Source organism: Somniosus microcephalus, unplaced genomic scaffold (assembly GCF_052327205.1).
Source record: "Somniosus microcephalus isolate GS21.2 unplaced genomic scaffold, FLI_Smic_1.0 unresolved_chr1, whole genome shotgun sequence".
Lineage (NCBI taxonomy): Eukaryota > Metazoa > Chordata > Chondrichthyes > Squaliformes > Somniosidae > Somniosus > Somniosus microcephalus.
In genome coordinates this window covers 53,234,091-53,248,200 of record NW_028225179.1, presented here as the reverse complement: position 1 = coordinate 53,248,200, position 14,110 = coordinate 53,234,091, and the positions used below count along the sequence as shown (strand labels likewise).

The window sequence follows — 14,110 nt, the reverse complement described above, 5'->3', positions numbered from 1 at the left end:
CGCAGGTCTAAATGTATCGACTGGTTTCAAAGCACCAACTCAGATTGGGGCGTATGGGACATGTGGCCCAGAAGAGTGGTGGTAGCAGAGCACACTTAGCAGTTTAAGTGGCTGAAAGTGAATGTTAGATTAAGGAAATACCGCAGGAAAATTATAATGAAATTGAAGGGGGAAAGTAAAGGAGAGCTATTGATTGTGGAAGGAAGAAAATTCTGCGTTATGTTTCGGTTTGGAGCCGAAGTTGCTGCGGCCAGAATGCAGATTATTAATCACTATACGAGCACGGCACCACACATCAACAACTGGAGCTCTGCAAAGTATCGCATGGCACTGCTTAGGAAACATGGATTTTTGATGAAGAGTCCAAAATCAGCACCGCCAGAAATACAGAAGCGGTGAAATTCAACGGAGGCCTCGCAGCCACTGGAGCCTTCATCCAGAATGGGAACTGGTGCAGGCACAGTTACATTTAAAAGAATTGTAGCCTTTTCACACGAGAAGAAACTCACCCCTGGAGATTCTATAAAAATAGGCCCCGCTGGGAATCGAACCCAGGATCTCCTGTTTACTAGACAGACGCTTTGACCAGCTAAGCCACGGGACCGACTGCTGGTGCAATTTCTCGCCCCCACTCACTGATGTCTATCAGCTTCCGGTCACTGTCTTCTGGACTCTCAGGCCGTATCTTTTTTCTCCAGCTCTCTTGTCCACTCCGCCATATGTCCCATTGCTCTCTGTATCTCCCGCTTAATTTATCTCAGTGTCAATCTGTGAGGTGATTCTGAATGATTACCCTATGTTTGTGTCTTATCTATATATATAAATCGGTACTTCTGTCTGTCATTCTGTCTGTCATTCTGTCTGTCATGCTGTCATCGCCTGTGCGTCTGTCGGGCTATGCGCTCGAAAGTTACAGGGCGTACCTATGCGCGCGTTACCTCCAAAGAAAGCTTACGCTTCAGAGACGGTTTTAAGCGTATTTACTTTTCAGTCGGACGAAAAGTGTTCGCGCCTTATGCAGAAAACCTTCAGCAAAAAACCTTCAAAATTAAACTCATTATCTGCTGGCATTGATTGACTGACATCAAGGTTCCACCAATCCTGTTCCGTCACGATTGACCAATCCTACAGTACGGTCCCCTGATGGTTGGCCAATCGGTGTGTGTGTGGGCGGCACTATTCGTTTTCATCTCGGGGATGTGGCAGCCATTCTTTCACAAAGCTTCCAGCTCAAATGACTTCAGCTTCCAGCTATAACGACTTTCAAATTTAGTATCTCTTTTAAAAATAACATAAGATTTACCAAAAACGTTTTATAAGTCCTTTCACTTTCATTTTTCAACCTTTTAAAAGGTAGACATACAGGGACACAGACAGGGCCCTAAGCCTGCCACTCGATTTAAAATGTTGCCCAGCACCAGATTCACAAAGGGACACAGACAGGGCCCCAAAGCCATAAGAAGTTTCACTTTCATTTTGCAAGCTTTTAAAAGGTAGACAGACAGGGACACACACAGGGCCCTAAAGCCTGCCACTCGATTTAAAATGTTGCCCAGCACCAGATTCACAAAGGGACACAGACAGGGCCCCAAAGCCTGGCACTCGATTTAAGCCGCCTGCCCCAAAACAGCCCCGGCAACGCCGGGCTCCCCAGCAAGTATGAAATAAATGGGGGGATCAGACAACTCTTCCTCTGACACTTGGGAACAAATAAGCCAACAGTTATACCACGATATTGTTGACTGTGATGCAGCAAATACAATATTCCAGCTTAAAAGTTTCAGATTCAATTCTGTGCAAAAGAAACTGTGACTCCAACGTGTTTCCAATAGCCTGCCTTTTAATCTGACGTCACAATCGCCACCATTGCACCTCAAGGTGATTCATAACTAATAAGCAGAGAAGTCAAGCACTGAAAGGGAATTTGTAGAAACTGTTGTGAGACTGTGGAATGCACTGGTCCAGCAAGCAGCAGATTTAAAACAAGGTTTAAAAACCGGCAGCCTGTGGGAGGAAGGGGGCAGAGAGGCAAGAGAGACACAGGAAAGATCAACTTGGAAACTATTGACCCCGAATCTCCATTAAATCCCCCCGCTGGTTCGTGCTGTTCCCAAAACTGTTGTAGTGCGTGAGTGACAGGGAGCGCTACCTAGCTGCCAATGAGGGTTTAAATGTGAACAAGTGGCCCGCTGTTACGGTTCAGTTGGATCGGAAGTGCTTCGTCTTAATCTTAACAGTTCCTTTGAAGTGTGCGATTGAAACAAATAGAGGTTAAATGGAAAGAGCACTAGTGGGTGAAACCAGCAATTACAGGAGGTTGGCCATAATTGAAATGTTTTTGAATGCCCATGGCGCAGGACCCTCTGTTCTTTATGAAGAGCGGGGGCAGGAATACAGTTTAACAGAAATAAAATGTACAGACGTGTTACAAATCAGAAAACTGCACTGGTCGAAGATCGATAACAGATTGAAATTAAATTCATTTCCAAAGGATAAAGTTAACCCTTTCTGCCAGCTCCCACTTCATTTGCTTTTTCTGTTTATCGTTCAAGCGGTGTAAGAACATAAGAACATAAGAAATTGGAGCAGGAATAGGCCATTCAGCCCTTCGAGGATTGCCCCGAACAGCAGAGCTGGGCACTGAATCTATTCCGATTGTTGCAGGAGTTGTTCTGTTCCTCTAATAGTTCCCTCACCAGGAAAACGCCTGTTTTAACTCACAGGCATTAAATGGGCGGTTTTATTATATGCTGGAGAGTTTCCATCAAAAAGATTTTAATAAATCTGCAAAAAGACGAGATTAGGACTGGAACTATTAACATCAAATTCAGGCTCATTGTCCAATGAAGCAGGGAACCGTGAACAAGAAGGATGTGAATGAAGCAAGCAGGGAAGCAAGGGAGGAAGGAGGAAGGAGCTCTCGATTCCATCTTCTTTCCATTAGAGCTGGGTGAAATATTAGGTTGAAAATTAGGAGAATTTTACCAAACAGGGAGAGAAAATATTGTCTAACTTGGGGAATGTAACATTTTCAGGCCAAGTATCTTCCAACTGGATTAACAGTCCTGAGACGTTAATGTCTCACCAACCTCGATCTAACATTATTATACAAAAGGAATTATCCAAAAATCCCTTTTATTTCAGTATTTCTGAAACAACCTTTAGTAAAGTCTCTTTACCACATGTCCTGCCTGTGTTCCCAGATTGACAATGTGGAAAATGTGGAGCAGGCTTCTGGATACAAACGGACTTATATATTTATCTCACAGATTCGGCACTTCTGGGACTGAATTCCTGCTTTAAAGAATAAAATTGCCGTTTTTTTGCGATGTACTGAACACAGGCTGATTTTCTGGCAGTTATTATTTGAAGACTTGTGGAATGTCTCCAGGCTGAGGAAAGTGGTTCTATTAAAATTTTGGAGCGTGTCCGGGATTTGGACCCGGTACCTCTTGCATTTTAATTGTTGTGAATTCCCAAAACAAGAATCACACCCCTAGAGCAAAGAGCCACTAACCCTGCAATGCGTGTTTAATCTCGGCCATGATAATTTCACATACATAAAGCAGATATTTTAGATCAGAGGCAGCGTTCAATCTCATATATTGCTCAAATGCATCAATGTGTGAATATGACATTAAATGTGTTTCAGTACAGTGGGGGGATTTAAAGCAGATTCGGGGCCAGTGCATTCCAAGGTGATCTTACCTGTGGCTGTCTTGCCTCCCTCCCACATGCTGCCGGTTTTTAGACCTTGTTTTATATCTGCTGCTCTGCTGGGCCAGTGCATTCGACAGTCTCACAACCCTTTCTACAAATACCCTTTCACTGCTTGACTTCTCTGTTCATTAGTTATGAATCACCTTGAGCTGCAATGGTGGTGTTTTTGACGTCAAATTAAAAGGCAGCCTATTGGAAACACGTTGGTTTCACAGTTTCTTTTGCACAGGATTGAACCTGAATCTTTCAAGATGGAATATTGTGTTTGCTGCACCAAAATAAACAATATCTTGTTATAAATATTGGCTCATTAGTTTCTCGGTGTCAGAGGAAGAATTGTCTGATCCCCGCATTTATTTCATACTAGCAGGGGAGCCCGGCATTGCCAGGGCAATTTTGGGGCACGCGGTGTCCGTGCCCCTGTGTGTCCCCCCTCTCTGTCCCTCTCCCCCTCTCCTTGTGCTGTCCTCTCCCTGCATCCCTCCCTCCGCTCCCCCTGCCCCCCTCACCTCCCCCTCCCCCCACACCTCCCCCTCCCTCCCTCATATCCCCCTCCCTCCCCTCTCCCTGTCTAACGCCTGAGGCCCAGTGCCATTCTGATAGCGGCCGTGCGGGGCCTAGCGCTTGAGGTGCGGCCGTGCTGTCGGGTCGAGACGGACCATAGCTGAGTTCCCTCATGGATCGCGCGGCTGACGGGCGGCCGCTGCAGCGGGATCGGGAGCCGCAATGTGGGGGTTCCTGTGGGGATGGAGCTCCCCTGCGGATGGCGCGGTTGACGGTCGGCCGCTGCCGATGACCCGCCCGCTACGTGGAAACTCACCTGCCGCTGCCGGAGTCAGAATGTGGGGGTTTCTTTGGCTGGTAGTGTCCCTGTGGGGATGAAAAAAATGGCGGCGAAGTTTAGGGAGATTGGAGCATTAGGTCCCGCCTGTGACGCACCGATTTGTCAAGCAGCAGGTGAGTGAACTGCAGGATTGGTCAAGTAGCACGTCACTCAACGCTAATGAGAGGTAGGATTGGTCAAGCGCTAATGAGTGGATTTTTGAGTAATTTTGATGGTTTTTTGTAGACTGTCCAAACAATATTTGTGTGACTAAAAAGTAAATACAACTACAAGAGTCCCCTAGCGATAAGCTTTCTTTTGATATAACATATGTGTAGGTACGCTCTATAACTTTTGATTGTATAGCTGGACAGACATTGAGACAGAGAGACAGAGAGAAACAGAGAGAGACATACTCTTAGATATATATATACTAGCTGGAGTGCCCGGCGGTGACGAGGCTTTTTTGAGGGCATGTTGTTGTTGGAAGAGAGAGAGAGAGAGCGACTGGGGGGGGGGGAAGAGAGAGCGTGACTGGGGGGAAAGAGAGAGAGCGACTGGGGGGGAAGAGAGACAGCGACTGGGGGGAAGAGAGAGAGCGACTGGGGGGAAGAGAGAGAGCGACTGGGGGGAAGAGAGAGAGAGTGACTGGGGGGAAAAGACAGAGCGACTGGGGGGAAGAGAGAGAGCGACTGGGGGAAGAGAGAGAGCAACTGGGGGAAGGGGAGGTGGAGGGGAGGGAGGGGAGGGGGTAGGTGGAGGGGAGGGGGAGGGGAGGGGCCAGGGGGAGGGGGAGGGGAGGGGGAGGGGAGGGGGGAGGGGAGGGGAGGGGGGAGGGGAGGGTGTTGTGGGGTGGGAGGGGAGGGAGTGTGTGCGGAGGAATGAGGGGGAGGGGGGAGAAAGGGAGGGGGGAGAAAGGGAGGGGGGAGCTAGCAGACCCTTTCCCCTCTGCCGGTGATGGCTCCGCGGAGCTCCATGCCACCCCACGTACTGACATGGCTCAGCCCGAGCCCCGCCCTCCCGAACCCCGGCCTCTGGAGCCCCGCGCTCCTGAGCACCGGCCTCCCCAGCCCCGCACTCACGCTCTCCCGAGCCCCGCCCCACCGAGCCCCGCGCTCGCTCTCTCCCAAGCCCCGCCCCCCCGAACCTCGCGTGCGAGCTCTCCCAAGCCCTGCCCTGCCCTCCCGAGCTCCACCCTCCCGAGCACCTCCCCACGCCCGAGCCGGCTTCAAGACCAGAGAGAGAGATGCCGCCGCGCAACCTACCGCGTGAGGCCCGGCCGGACTCAAGTCACGCTCCGGGCAGAAGTTGATGTGTGCGCTGACTCCCGCCCCGTCCGTCTTTACTAAGATGGCGGCGGTGGCGACGCTTAGCTCAGGCCTGCCCCCTCCAGCCTTCACAAAGATTGTGGCGATCGCGGGTCTTTTGTTGATCACGACGGGTGGTGACTAGCTCGGGCGTGGCTGGGCAACAGAGGCCCAGGCTTCACGGCCTGGAAAAATGGTGAAAGGTAGGAAAATTATTGAGGTTAGAGAAAAGATTTACAAATTAATTAACTTTTTAAAAAAATAATTTGTGTTTTAAAAGCAACTTTTTTTTTGCTGGAAATGTAGATGTGAAAAGAAACACGCAGAAAGTGGGAAAAAGAAATGAACAGTTTAGAATCAAGATGGCGGCCACTCACCTCATTTCAGAACGATAAGATCCGCCCACACATGCACCGATTGGTCGACCGTCATGTCACCGAAGCGTAGGATTGGTCAATGGTCCTGTCACTCGGCTCTAGCAGGGCCCGCCCGTATGTGCAACGAACCCGCCCCCGCCATGCAGCGATTGGTTGACCGTCGGGTCGCTCGACCGTACAATTGGTCGACCTTAATGTCACACTATGCTAATGAGCGGATAATGAGCGGAATTTTGAACGTTTTTTGGATACTGCGGGCGCAAGTTTTGTCTCACCGAAAAGTAAATACGCTTCTGACCGCTCTGGAATCATAAGCTTTCTATTGGTGTAATGCACGTGTAGGTAGGCTCTATAACTTTAGAGTGTATAGCTGGACAGACAGACAGACGGACGGACAGTCAGCTCGACAGGCAGACAGATCGATCCGTTTATATATATAGATAATAAGACACAAACTCAGGTAATCATTCAGAATCACCCCACAGATTGACACTGAGATAAATTAAGTGGGAGATACAGACAACAATGGGACACATGGTGGAATGGACAAGAGAGCTGGAGAAATACAAAACGGCCTGTGACTCCAGAAGACAGTGACCGGTAGCTGATAGAGGTCAGTGAGTGGAGGTGAATTTTTTTTTCGGGATTTGGCCCCGTGGCTTAGCTGATCAAAGCGTCTGTCTAGTAAACAGGAGATCCTGGGTTCGACTTGCAGCGGGGCCTTTGTTTTATTGAATCTCTAGGGGTGAGTTTCTTCTCGTGTAAAAAGGCTAAAATTCTTTTAAATGTAACTGCAGCTGCACTAGCTCACATTCTGGTTGAACGCTCCAGTAGCTGCGGGGCCTGGGTCGAATTCCACCGCTGTCCTAATTTCTGGCGGTGCTGATTTTGGCCTCTTCACCAAAAATCCATCTTTTCTAAGCAGTGCCGTGCGTTACTTTGTTGTAGTCAGAGCAGAGCTTCAGTAGTTGATGTGTGGCGCCGTGATCGTATAGTGGTTAGTACTCTGCGTTGTGGCCGCAGCAATCTCGGTCAGAATCCCAGTCACGGCACAGATTTTTCATCCTTCCACAATCAATAGCCTTCCTTTACATTCCTCCTTCAATTTCATTGTACATTTCCTGCAGTATTACCTTAATCTAACATTCACTTTCACCTACTTAAAACGCTAAGTGTGCTCTGCTACCACCGCTGTTCCTGGGGCACATGTCCCATGCGCCCCAATCTGAGTTGGTGCTTTCAAACCAGTCGATATATTTAGACCTGCTGGACCTCTCGACAGACAAGCTCTGCGAAAGCAGGGCCGGCATTTGGAACCAAAGCAGCCTGATTGTACAAGAAAATTCCTCGGGAAATGAAGTGCACTGGGGAGGCTAACTGAAAAATTGGGTTTGTTCACCTGGTAGTTGCCGCTTTTCCCTAAGCAGTTGAGGGGCGTGAGCGATGGGAAGCTCTACATAGCTGCGGACGAAGGGTGAAATATGCAATTTTGACAAACTGGCTATCAAAAATGAAAACGGACGCTCAGTAGTTATCAAGAAGAGTGAGGGACGCTCCGGATGTAAAAGACAGGGTAAGGAACGCTCCGGATATACCAGACAGTTGAAGGGACGCTCCGGATTTACCAGACAGAGTAAGGGACGCTCCGGATGTACCAGACGGTTTAAGGGACGAGCCGGATTTACCAAATAGGGTAAGGGACGGTCCTGTTGTGCCAGACAGGGTAAGTGACACTCCGGATATACCAAAGAGGGTAAGGGACGCTCCGGATGCATCAGACAGGGTAAGGGATGCCCCGGATGTATCGGATAGGGTAAGAGACACTCCGGATGTAACAGACAGGGTAATGTACGCTCCCGATGTACCAGACATTGTAAGGGAAGCTCCGGTTGTATCAGATAGGGAAAGGGACGCACCGGATGTACCAGAGAGGGTAAGGGATACTCCGGATGTACTAAACAGGGTAAGGGATGCTCAAGAGGTTCTGGAGCGCGTAAGGGATGCTCAGGGCCAATCAGACAGAGTAAGGGACGCTCAAGAGGTATCAGAGAGTCTGATGGATGCAGATTTATTACTTTCTACAGCTCACATTTTCTAATTATCAATAAAATCAAAAGTTGAATCCTAATGTAACAGATGGTCTGCCGTGTCCCACGTGGGGGCAATGAGAAGGTAGAATGGGGCCGGACTGAACATTTGCAGCGCTCAGAAATACATTTATAACTGGCATAAATTCCCCCACTCAATACATTTATAAATAATACAGATACATCTAAACATATTTGTAGCGATCAGAGGTGCAAAAGCATTTACAACTAATACGATAGCAACTCACCAATACATTTGTATCTAATATGGACACACACAAATATACTTACAACCATCACTACTGATTGTTTGCTAAAAAAAATACTTTAATTGTTTGTCTTTAAAGCCACAATATTTACATGGTAGTTTGCACTGACCTTCCTCTAAAGCCGCTGGAGATTGATGGAGAATGATTTGGGTTCTAAACGATCATTTCTCAGGCGGATTCGAGCAACTTTTGAGCGCAAGTCCAATATTAGAAGTCGACATTAAAAATGGCCTCACGCGGAACCATTCGCAAATGTCAATCTACAATCGCCAAAGCGAGATTCATACATCGGGTTGCAAAGGGGTGGAAAGTTTCCGGTAAATTTCCGGAAATTTTCCACGGGAAGTTTAGCTTGGGAATTTTGGGAATTTTGCCCAAAAAAGCACATGCTAGCATAATATTGTTTTTTTTGTATTTCTTTCTTTTTTTTCCACAGGTCCTCTCTTAAAATTACTAAGAGAGATGGAATCTTAATTATTAAGGAATTTCTTAATCAATATATGTTTATCTTCTTACTTAGCTTGTTTTAATAATTACAAGTTTTGTGTGTGACTGTGAACAAATGTGTCCTGATTGGTTGGATGAGTGGATGAGCGATTAGCTCCCTCTATTTGTAATATTTGCATATCAAATTGTGATTGGCCTGCAGGCATCTGTAAGACTGCTATAGTTTTTTTAAGATCCAGGTTAGGGGTCCTGAGGGAAGTCATTTTGTTTTCTGCTGATGTTGTGATGATGCAGTAAGTAAATCAGACTTTATACCAAATAAACCAGTTACTTGTTGAACTCTGTAGTCCTTCAATTTAAAATATACAAAATAATACACTATTGGTGATGTCGCATCGTGTGTGTACAGGTCATGCTTCCATCACATGGAGCATCAGCAAAAATGTACTCACCCTGTTGCAATCGTGCTGATCGACCGCAGTTCGACACAGGGATGAATGCCCTTTATTTCTCTGCATAGAACAATGCCACATTTACCGTCGGATGTGTGGAACCATTTTACCCCAGGCATTAAAGATGGAAAGACTGTGTACATGTGCAAACACTGTAGAAAGCCATATGTAAAGAATGCCACAAAGATGCAGCAGCATTTATCCAAATGCAACAACTTCACTCAAAGCTCACAGCAGTCAGCCCAGAGTTCCTCTGCTTCCATTCAAGAATATGATGGTTCTCATTCAGCATCAGGCTCCTTATCATCAGCAACTCCTGGCCCACTTGGAAGGTTCTTTGATACAATGGATAACCATAGCCAGAAGAATGCAGATGAGTGCCTTGCTCGAGCTGTATATGCAACAGGCTCAACCTCATGCTCACAGCCAATGTGTACTGGAAGAGATTTTTCAATGTTATTCGCCCTGCATACTGTCCTCCCACCAGACATGCTTTGTCTACTTATTTGCTGGAGGCTGAGTATAACAGAGCCCAAAGAAAGCTCAAAGAAACGATAGCGAGCACAGACACGAAGGACAACAGACACACAGGCACATACATTGCTGATGAGCTGAAAGCGGTCATCAACGATCTTGGATCACGAAAGGTCTTTGCAGTAGTTACTGACAATGCTGCGAATATGAAGGCTGCTTGGGCTCAAGTGGAGGAGGCCTACCCTCATATTACGTCTATTGGGTGCACAGCTCATGGGCTTAACCTGCTCCTCAAGGACATCATGGGTTTGAGAACCATGGAAGCACTGTACAAGAGAGCCAAGCAAGTTGTTAAGTATGTCAGGGGAAAACAGGTAGTTGCAGCAACCTACAACTCCAAGCAAATGACAAAGAACAAGAACACCACACTGAAGCTGCCCAACAACACTAGATGGGGTGGTGTTGTCATAATGTACAACAGCCTTCTGGAGGGTAAGGAGTCGCTGCAATAAATCGCAATATCCCAGTCTGGGGATATGGAAACCACCATCAAGAAAATACTGCTGGATGATGTGTTTTGGGAGAGAGTGGTTAGCAGCTTTAAACTACTCTCACCAGTAGCATCTGCAATTGCTCAGATTGAAGGAGATGACGCTGTCTTGTCAGATGTTCTCAGGCTTTTTACTGATTTAAAAGAACAAATCAGCATTGCCCTACCCACATCCCTGCTGCTCAAAGCAGAGGAGAAGGCAATTGTTCAATTCATACAGACGCGTCAAGAATTTTGTATCAAGCCGATTCATGCTGCAGCATACATGCTGGACCCAAAGCATGTTGGGAGACCAATACTTCCTGGAGAACAGATCAACAGCGCTTACAGTGTGATTTCTACCCTCTCACACCATCTCAATCTGGATGTGGGCAAAGTTCTGGGAAGTCTGGCAAAGTTCTCTACCAAGCAAGGTCTTTGGAATGGGGATGGGATATGGGAATCATGCAAGCATATCAGTGCACATACCTGGTGGAAGGGGCTTTGTGCATCTGAGGCCCTGTCACCTATTGCGTCGGTGATACTCCAAATCCCACCTTCATCAGCGGCCTCTGAATGAAACTGGTCACTTTTTGGGAATACGCATACAAAGGTGCGCAACAGGCTGACTAACAAGAGAGTGGAGAAACTGGTGGCTATCCGGGCGAACCTACAACTTATTGAGCCAGATACAGAAGTGTCCACCACACAGCTAGACACTGACACAGAGGAGGAAATGGACACGTCAGAGCCAGGGTCAGAGAATCAGGAGGAGCAATGAGGAGTAGAAGACTCAGAAGACTCATGAGTAGAAGACTCAAAGGGACAAAATAAGGACAAATTACAGGCTAAATAAGCTGACGCTCTTTTTATTTTATTTTAGATGGGTCTTTTTTGTGGGGGTTCAATAAAGTTCAAAATTAAAACCTAAATAAAGTTTTGAAAGCCTGCTTTTATTTGAATGGAACAGTATGTCTATTTTGACGACAAAGATAATATAAGGGTCAGAGACAAAAACCATCAGTGTGCAAGAAAACTCAAAATTCCCATAAATTCCCAAAATTCCCATAAATTCCCGAAAATTCCCATGGAAAGTTTCCTCTTTTAAAAATTCCCAGAATTTTGCAACCCTATTCATACGCCTAGACTAAAGAGTCACTCTGTCTGGAATACAGGCCCAGTCAACTGGTTATCAAACGGAAAATCAAATGGATTTGTCATGTATTGTCCATTGCATTTTGTCTGAAAAGTGGGCCCGCAGTTCCATTCTGGTTCCAAGCCCTCTTTTTGCTGTCGATTACTTCCCCGGAATGTGCTTGGAGAAGTGTTGGAATCGAGGCACAGCCCTTCCCACTGTCGCTTCCTCTAAATCCCCGTCCAGGATTTATCACCAGTGCAAGGTCCATCAGCTTGAGCTACTGTTTAATTTGTTCTCGGCATTAACTGTGCTGATCCTTTAACTTGTTCCACTACACGGCATCTCCAAATTTGTCGATTGCACCTCGAGGGCACTTTTCATAGGTAAACCTGCAACATCTGCCAGAGAAATATTCAATTTCAGCGTTTCCAACAACGAGTCGACCGATATCAACCTCGACATCCTCACCTACACGCTGCAGATGGAAATCTCTGCGCTCCTCTGCTTCAGTGACATTTTGTTTCGCAGCGATGGGCAGTTTACACTCTCTGAGGCTGCAATCGCTTTTTTCCGCCGGCAGTAGACGCTTGGAGAGAGCAGGGCCGGACAGGCAGCCTGAACTTCGCTGCTGTCGCGGCCTCTCTCACTCCAGGAGCTGGGTAACAGCAAACAAACTCATGGGTTTGTTGCCGGGTCTCAAATGCAGCTCCGAACTGTTGCTATTGACCGAAGCAGCGCTGCAGGATCCTGTAATGTTATCTCACACTGTCGGTATTTCTGTACAGTTTGAGTGTGTACAGAACTGTATAGAGAAAAGGAGAATACCGCACGGCTGTTAATGCATTTTATTGATCTCTACCTACAAGAGATGATTGAATTAGGGACCTGTTGTACTTTAGACGGAAGTGATAACCGCTACACTTCGGAAAATGCTGTTCCTTAAATAATTAGAGAAGCAGCTCAGAACAGCAATTGTCAGCTGCAAATACTCTTACCCTTCGATACGGGTTCCATTGCATGTCAACGAGTGAACTTTAAGAAAACTGTTTATACTATTAAGTAAAACTCATTAGATTGTGTCAAAAGTTTGTTGTAATCGTCATTAATCACCGGGTAACTCACATGGTTACCGAATCATGGGCAAAAGTTTAAAACGTTTCTTGCGTTTTGCATGTGATGAATTTTCATCGTTTCTCATTTTGCAGACAGTATTACAGGAGTTGGGTAAAAATGTTCAGTGTTTATGACACCAGGATCTGGTGCAGCCGTTGGTAAATTCACCAGCTCGCTAGCACATGAGAAATCACCTGCTTCACTCTTTCCAATAAACCCAGCCAATGCACCTCAATTAAACAACATTGCGCCCCCGCACGATTAGACAACCTGAAATGTGCAAGTAAATGAGCACGGATAACTGGCACACATCAAGCGCAGCTGTAGTGGCGCAATCAGTTAGCGCGTGGTACTTATATAGAAACATAGTAGATAGGAGCAGGAGTAGGCCATTCGGTCCTTCTTGCCTGCTGCGCCATTCAATGAGATCATGGCTGATCATTCAAATTAAGTACCCTGTCCTGCCTTCTCCCCATATCCCTTGATCGCTTTCGCCTCAAGAAATATATCCAACTCTTTCTTGAATATATTTAATGAACTGGCCTCCACCGCCCTCTGTGGCAGAGAATTCCATAGGTTCAGCACTCTCTGGGTGAAGAAATTCCTCCTCATTTCAGTCCTAAATGGCTTACCCCTTATCCTTAGACTATGACCCCTGATTCTGGACTCCCTGGCCATCAGAAACATCCTTTCTGCATCTAGTCTGTACAGACCTGACAAAATTTTATAGGTTTCGATGAGATCCCCACTCAATCTTCTAAACTCCAGTGAGTATAAGCCCAATTGACACAATCTCTCCTCGTACGTCATTCCTGCCATCCCAGGTATCAGCCTGGTGAATCTTCGCTGCAATCCCTCCATGGCAAGAACGTCCTTCCTCAGGTAAGGTGACCAAACCTGCGCACAATACTCAAGGTGCGGTCTCACCAAGGCCCTGTGCAACTGCCGCAAGACATCCTTGTTCTTCTACTCGAACCCTCTTGCTACGAAGGCCAACATACCATTTGCCTTCTAAACCGCCTGCTGCACCTGCATGCTTACCTTCAGCGACTGGTGCACAAGAACACCCAGGTCTCATTGCAATTCCCCTTCTCCCAATCTATTGCCATTCGAATAATAATCTGCCTTCCTGCCTTTGCCACCAAAGTGAATAACCTCACATTTATCCACATTATAGTGCATTTGCCATGTTTCTGCCCAATCACCCAACCTGTCCAAATCGTACTGGAGTTTCATGACATCCTCCTCACAGCATACCCTCCCACCCAGCTTTATGTCGTCTGCAAATTTGGAGATATTACATTCAATTCCCTCGTCCAGATCATTAATATATATTGTGAACAGCTGGGGTCATAGGACTGATCCTTGAGGTAC

General features: G+C 46.7%; 1 non-coding gene across 1 annotated transcript; it reads right to left on the bottom strand.

Moving 5' to 3' along the window:
* Window positions 1-530: 530 nt before the first annotated feature.
* trnat-agu (transfer RNA threonine (anticodon AGU)) lies at window positions 531-604 on the bottom strand. The gene has a single exon. It is a non-coding gene; the product is annotated as a tRNA-Thr (tRNA).
* Window positions 605-14,110: the final 13,506 nt, after the last annotated feature.